This window comes from Elephantulus edwardii, unplaced genomic scaffold (assembly GCF_000299155.1).
Source record: "Elephantulus edwardii isolate Elephantulus edwardi_28Jun2011 unplaced genomic scaffold, EleEdw1.0 scaffold00050, whole genome shotgun sequence".
NCBI lineage: Eukaryota > Metazoa > Chordata > Mammalia > Macroscelidea > Macroscelididae > Elephantulus > Elephantulus edwardii.
In genome coordinates this window covers 3,229,168-3,236,989 of record NW_006399800.1, presented here as the reverse complement: position 1 = coordinate 3,236,989, position 7,822 = coordinate 3,229,168, and the positions used below count along the sequence as shown (strand labels likewise).

Below are 7,822 nucleotides of genomic sequence, written 5' to 3'. Positions count from 1 at the left end.
TTACTGTTTTATTGAACTTTGTCACTGCTACTCTCTCCATACCTTTTCAATCTATATATGTGGAACAAATCATTCAGGAGGCTGGTCTTTATGAGGAGGAGTGTGGCATCAAGAGTTGGAGGCAGACTTACCAACAACATGCATTATGTAGATGACACAACCTTCCTTGCTAAAATTGAGGAGGACCTCAAACATCTGGTACAGAAAGTCAAGGACTGCAGCTTTCAACATGGATTTGAAGCTAAACATCAAGAAAACAAAGATTGTCACCACTGAGCCAATTGGCAGCACCATGATAGATGGAGAAGAGATTGTTAACAATTTCATCTTGCTTGGGCCCACAGTCAACACTCTTCAGCATTCAGGAAACCATAAGCGAAGTCTGCTGTCAGGGACCTCTCCAGAGCGCTAAAGTGCAAAGGTGTTAGTCTAGAGATTAAGGTGTGCCTGATTCAGGCCATAAGCTGGGCAATGAATAAAGATGACAGAAGAACTAAAGCCTTCGAGTTGTGGTGCTGAAGAAGAGTATTGAACATGCTATGCATTGCCAAGAGAACAAATAGGTCTGTTTTGTACAGGGTGAAACGAGCTTGCTTTCTGGAGGCAGTGATTCTTTTTTAAAAAAAAATTTAAAATTTATTTTATCTGTGTGTACCGTCAAATCAGATTTGACTGGTAGAGGAGGAGATTGCCCCTCCTTCTCCAGCAGAGCATCTGGTGGATTCAAACAGCATATCTCTGGGATTGTAGTTCAGCTTCTTGCCACTAGGCCACCAGAGCTCCCTCTGGAGGGAATGATTTTGAAGCTCCATCTCACATACTTTTGTCCTGTTGCCATGAGGGCCCAGTCCTTGGAGAAGGACATCATACTTGGAAGGGTGAAGGCACAATGCAGGAAAGGAAGATGATGGATGCGATGGATTGACACAGTGACTGGGGTAATGGGGACAGGTGTGTTGGAGATAGTGAGATTGACTCTGGAAAGGACAGGATTCAGAGCTTTTATGCACAGGTCGCTATATGTCACAGGAGACTCAATGGCACACATAACAACTATATATATATATATATATATATATATAGATAGACATATATATCTTTTTTATTGTTAATAGTAAGATTTATTGAGCTGTATCTTAGTACAGACACTTGCGCTTGCCCTATGGTGCCCTTGATGTACAAAGTCCAAACATCCTTCCAATTCTTCTTTAGCAGTGAAAGAAAGTTGACAGCCAGGTGAATGTTATAGTCAAGTTCATCATCTGTCATCTTCACATGGCCAACAGCCACTGCCAGACACAGGACCTTTTTCATCTGGAATTGGATGGTGGATTTCACCTCATCTGTTTTTGCTACCATTTTCTCATTGTGGGTCTGCAGAGAAGGGACCTTGCCAATCTTATTCAGGCCTGGACCTCAGATTCTTGAGATCTGTTTGATCAGGGATTCAGAGGCCAAAAAGTCTTCATACTTCTTGACCAGCTTTTTCACCAGCTTCTTATTCTTGTTTAGTTTTTTCTGTACTTCAGTGTCCATGTGGGGGATATCTACGGCCTTGGCCTCATCTCATTGCTGCTGATTCCCAAGAACAGACACTGAGAATCTGGGGTGTGGTGGACTTAAGCCTGACAGTCCCGTGAAGTGCTTGTCCTTCTGAGGGTCATAGTTCTTCAAACTGATCTGCAGCTCCACTGTTTCCAAAAACTTTCTGCATTTGCGCTGGACTTCATTCTCCACCTCATAGAGAGTGTCACAAGATGCTTTGTTGCTAGTGGTTCTCAGGGCCACAGTAACTGGAAAAAGAGGTGTGTGTGTGTGTATATATCTTAAAAATAGTTGTATTTGTATTTATATTTCACAATTTGTTCAAATACTGCTTTTCTTATAAACTTTCTACAGGGTAATTTTTAAAGCAAATTCTTCACATTGTGTCTTGACTGTGTACTTAAAGAATTTCTGGGAATCAGCTCTGTGCTTTTATAGCTTAATTTGTACTAAAGGGATGGCATGTGGTCATATGCAGTCCATGTGGGATTCCACTATAATGTTTAGTGAGTAGTCTGATGTGGACAATTAGCCATATATCTTTATATATCTCATATCTCATAGTCACTTCTATCTCTTAAGGAACCATGTATGTAGTGGTAAAAGCACCAACTACTAACTGAAAGTTCAGCAGTTCAAACTCGGCAGCTCTCTCTGAGAGAAGGCTAGCACAGTCTGTGTCTGAAAAGCTTTGGAAACCACGTGAGGCAATTCTACTCTGTCCTATAGGGTCACTGTTGTTGCTGTTGTGTACCATAGAGTCAGAACTGACCCACAGCTGATCCTTTGGCAGATTTTCAGAGGCAATTAATCACACAGGAGGAGACTGCCCATCCTCTCACAGAGCATCTGGTGGATTCGAACTACATGCCTTTGGGACTGCAATGCAGATTCTTACCACTAGGCCACCAGAGCTCCCTTAAAGGGTCACTAGGAGTTGGAATTGACTCAATGGCAGTGTGTGTGTGTGTGTGTGTGTGTGTGTGTGTGTCCACATATACATAGTACACAGTCTTACTTACTTAGACAATAATAATGCCTTTTTATAGCAGAATTTGTGCAGCCATTTTTAGTAGAGATGAAGTGTTGGTTGGGGTTTAGTCTGACCACTGACCACCGTTTTTTTTTCAATCCTCTAAACAATGGTTTTAACTATGCCATTGGACAGCACAGTGCTTTCCCACGGACTCCATCACTGTAACTCTTGTATCAGCATTATTAGGAAGCTCGTCTTTGCAGGTCTTATTGATGAGCAGCCTGATGTTGAGACAGCTCAGGGAACACTACAAGACAGGCTCGTTCCTTTATGAGAAGTTGCGAAGTGTTACCTAGAAGTCAGATTCAGCCCCCAAATTAATTTAGTTTGTGCCTTAAATACTTGGCCGTAAAATAGTTGTTATTAATAATAATAATAATAATAATAATAATAAATGTGTGTAGGTCTGTGAGAGATGGAACTCACCAAAATTACCTTGTTTTTCCAAGTCTCAAAAATGTTCTGCCTTTAACACTTTTCTGAGTCTCCTTTTAGGGGTAAATATTTGTGTTTGCTTTCTATGATTGGATTCTGCCCACCCAAGTCCTGAGTTTCAGTTTCCTAAAATTGATTTACAGTGGAATGTCTATTGGTGGGTCATTCATTCTCTGTCTAGACACAGCTCTCAGCACTCCCCACTGACTTGAATAGGACTGATTTAACTTGTTCTTGTCCACTCAGGCTCTGAAGGCATTTGGATTTGCAACCCCTGCCAAATCTTACTCTGTTTCCACTGTGCAACTGTAGCAATGTATCAGCTCCTGATGTAGGCCCAGAAATAAGCCAGCCTTATTCTCGAGCCCTCCCAATCAGATGGAGAGTCTTATTCTCACTTTCTCCTGCTCTGATAAAACAGTGGGGAAAGCCTTGCACTGTGGAAAGAGAGAAGAGGCTTATTTGCTGTCTTGCTCAGCTTCTGAAGCCTGCCTTCTCCAGCCTCTGCTGATATTTGTCAGGGTCACAGACAGCCATGCTCACCTATCTGGCCACTCCTTTCCAGGAGAGGGTGTGAAATAAAGCACTTACAGAGTAAAGCAAAGAAGTTTCCTTTTTTCAATGATGCTGGATCCTTCAACAGCAGTTTGCTCCCCGAAGGGCCATGAGCCTCTTTGAGGGGGAATTCCCCACTGTGTCGATGTGTGGTCCAGATGCTCTCTCCCTGAGCATCCCCTCTTACGGGCATGAACTTTTCAGTCAGTCTGCAAAGATATGTTGAGGGCCAGACAGCATGCTGGATGCTGGGGACTCATGGTGAACACGAAGGGCAAAGGTCTGTCCTCTGGGAGCCCACCTACTGGCACAGAATGCAGACATAAGCCAGGGGACTGCTGTGTTACTGCTAGTCACCCTCGAGTTGATTCTGATGCACAGTGACCTCACGTGTACAGAACAGAATGGTTCCATAGGATTTTCAAGGCTGTTACCTTCCAAAAGCACACCACCAGGCCTGTCTGCTGAAGTGCCAGTGGGTGGTTCAATCCAACAACCTTTTGGCTGATAGTCAAATGTTTACTGTTTACACTATCTGGAAACTCCAAATACATAGTGGAATGTCATTAAATACATGGTGGAGTGTCATTAACAATAGAATAGAGACTTCTCCTCTAACACAAGTCTTCGGTGGCCTGTTGTTTATAACTGTTATGTGCTGTTGAATCGGAACAAACACATAGCTGACCCTGCATTGGACTTTCAGAGGCAGTGAGTCTCGCTGGGGAAAGATTGCTCATCCTTCTCTGGTGGAGCAGCTGGTGGATTTGAACCATGATTTAGGGATTGCAGTGCAGCTTCTTACCACTAGGTCACCAGAACTCCGATGGCCTAGTGGTAAGGAATTGAGCTGTCAACACAAAGTTGTTGTTAGGTGCTATTGAGTTGAATACCACTCATAGTGACCCTATGAACAATAGATCTGATCCCTGCCCTATCCTGTGCCATCTTCACACTTCCTGACACACTAGAGCCCATGTGGCAGTCACCATGTCAATCCACCTGGTTGAGGATCTTCTCCTTCACCGACCCGCTGCCCTTCCCAGCATCATGTCCCTTTCCAAGGAATAATCCCTCACAGCAGCAAGTATTGAGGTAAAGCCTTATCATCCTTGCCTCCAAAGAGCACTCCAGCTGTGCCCTCTCTAAGACATACTTGTTTATTCTTTTGGCTTTCCATGGGATGTTCCATGCTCCTTTCTAACATCACAGCTCAAAGGCATCAATTCTTCTTCTGTCAAAGTACATGGTTTGAATTCACAGATGCCCCCCAAAAAGAAAGATGGACAATCTCCTAGGGTGCAGTTTACTGCCTCTGAAAACCCACTAGAGGATCTGCTATGAGTCAGTACTCAACAACAATAATACCACCACAAGGCTGGAGCAGAATACTAATGATAACAGCAATGATAACAATGCCAGGCATCATCAACATACTTTACCATGACTTTTATTTTATCCTCAGCATAGCCCTATGAGGTAGTTAGTGTCATTCTCATTCTCATTTTACGTATGAGAAAATCACGGCACTCTGAGGACAACCACAAGACTGAGGAGTGGTACGTAATTAACATGACTTTTCCTCTTTTGGTTGAGCAGCAAATTTTTCATGGCTTGTTAAATTTCAAAATGTGCCACAACTTATGTAAGTTGAGACAGAAAACACTGGGTTTACCACCAGTAAGTGGAATTTAGGGGAGACTCTAGAAAGAATTCCTCAACTACAGTTGTGCTAGGAATGAATCTATTTTCTGGGAATTCACTTCTCTCTGGATTTTTCTGTATTATATTCACAACATTATAACAATAGAGGAATTATTCTCAGGGTAGGGAGGAGAACTCACTCATATTCCTCTTTAAGAGGTATGTTCTTTGTTTCTACTTTTCTGGGACAATTTATGACAGCTAGTAAAAGAAGTGCAAGATCTTGATTTGGTTCTGCCTGCAGCAGCATGAGCATATAGACATGGTAGCCTGCAGAGGCCAGTGCCCTGGGTCCAGGCTTCTCAAATACAGGATGACCTTGGAACAGCCAGAAATGAAGGTAACTCCTCCTCAAGTGAGACTGCTCTATATAATTCAGGAGAAGGAACTTCTTAGTATGCCAGGTCCCTCAGGATGAAGTAGGGTGGGGGTGAAGATGCTGAAAATTACCTGCTGTTTTAGATGAAAATGAAGTCCATGGTAGGATTCTCTTTGCCATGCAAATGGGTTTGATTTCCAGGCAATGTGCATCGTGCGGAGCTACCACCAGTCAGTGGGGGCTTGTATGCTGCTATGGTGTTGTATGGTCTCCAGGGAGCTTTTAGACTAACTGGGGTAGATGTGGTTGTTGTTAGGTACCATAAAGTCAACTCTGATTAACAGTGACCCAGTGAACAGATCTGAACCATGTCTTAGACTGCACCATCCTTAGGGCCTCTGATATGTTTGAGCCTGTTACAGTCACTGTGTCAATATATTTCCCCAAATTCAACTTTATGGACATTAACTCACTCACCCATAACCAATTATGGGGATAGTGCAAGATTAGGCAGCATTTTATTCCACTGGACATGGGTTACTGAGAGTTCAGGGGCCAACTTGATGGCAGCTAATAATATTTCAGATGAAAGAAGTCCAAAGCACCATGCTGTGTATGTTAAAGAATGTAGAAGGATGAGGACAAGCACCGAATACTGGGCATTGGCTTGGTTAATGGGTGGGTTCATGAGATTGTCCTCAGTTCTACTCTGCTTTTGTTTCAGTTGGATCCAAGTCAAAGGCCAAGGGATGGTAAACTCAGAGACTGAACTCCTTGGGTATATTGGGACACCCCAGAATGCTCTTGGTAGAGCCAACATTATCTTCTTCCCCAAAGATTTCCATTGTTGTTGTTGTTGTTGTTGAGTCAAGTATGACTCATAGTGATCCTATGAATAACAGACCTGAACACTGGCCTATCCTGTGCTGACCTGTCATCTCTGACACACTTGAGCCCATTACCACAGTCACGGTGTCAATCCATCTCCTTGAAGGTCTTCTTCTCCTTCATTGACCCTCCACCTTTACAAGCATAGTGTCCCTTTCTGAAGACTAGCTTCTCCTGAATGCGCCCAAAGTATGTGATTTCCCTTGTTGTTGTTGTTTGGTGCAGTTGAGTCAGGTATCCCTAGCAACCCTATGAACAACAGATCTGAACACTGTCCTATCCTGTGCCGTCCTCACACTTCCTGACACACTAAAGCCCATTGTGGCAGTCACTGTGTCAACTCACCTGTTTGAGAGTCTTCCTCTTTGTCGCTCTGTCTTTCCAAACATCATGTCCCTCTCCAAGGAATAACCTTTCCTAGCAACATGTGTTATCTTTGCCTCCAAAGAGTACTCTGGTTGCACTTTCTTCAAGACATATTTGTTTGTTCTTTTGGAAGTCCATGGGATGTTCAATGCTCTTCTCTAACACCACAGCTCAAAGGCACCAATTCTTCTTCTGTTATCCTTACTCATTGTTCAGCTCTCAAATGAATAGTAAATGACTGGAAAGACCAGGGCCTGAATCAGATATACTTTAGTCCTCAAACTGGCATCAGTTGTTGTTGTTGTTATGTGCTCTGTCCTGTGCCAGTTGCACTGACTCTGATACACCCATCCCGAATAACCCAGTCACTGAATCAATCCACCTCATAGGGGGCCTTCCCCTTCTACGCTGTCCCTCCACCCTACCAAGCATGATGTTCTTCTCCAAGGACCTATGCCTCCTTGCAACATGTCCAAAGTATGTTAGACGGAGCCTTAGAATCCTTGCCTCCAAGGAGCAGCCCGGTTTGACCCTTTCCAGGATGAGTCTGTTTGTTTTCCTAGCAGTCCACGGTACCCTCAATACTATTCTCCAGCACCAAAGCTCAAAGGCATCAATTCTTCATCTATCCTCCTTAGTCATTGTCCAACTCTCTGATGCATAACAAGTTATAGCAAAAACCATGGCCTGTATCAAACGCACCTTAGTCTCCAAAGAGACACCATTGCTCTTCAGTACTTTGGAGAGGTCCCTAGCAGCAGACTTTCCCATGGCAATGTGCCTTTTAATTTCCTGGCTGCTGGTGCTGAGAGTGTTGACTGTGGGGCCAAGTAAACTGATTGATTACATCTGCAGAAAGAACCGCTGGAGAAGCTCAGTATCAGCTGTGAAAACTAGGCCAGGAGCTGATTGTGGAACAGACCACCAACTACTCATATGCAAGTTCAAGCTGAAGCTGAGGAAAATTAAACCAA

At 43.5% G+C, this 7,822-nt stretch overlaps 1 pseudogene; it reads right to left on the bottom strand.

Annotated features, from left to right (window-relative positions):
- Nucleotides 1-344: 344 nt before the first annotated feature.
- Nucleotides 345-3,764, bottom strand: LOC102850286 (annotated as a pseudogene).
- Nucleotides 3,765-7,822: the final 4,058 nt, after the last annotated feature.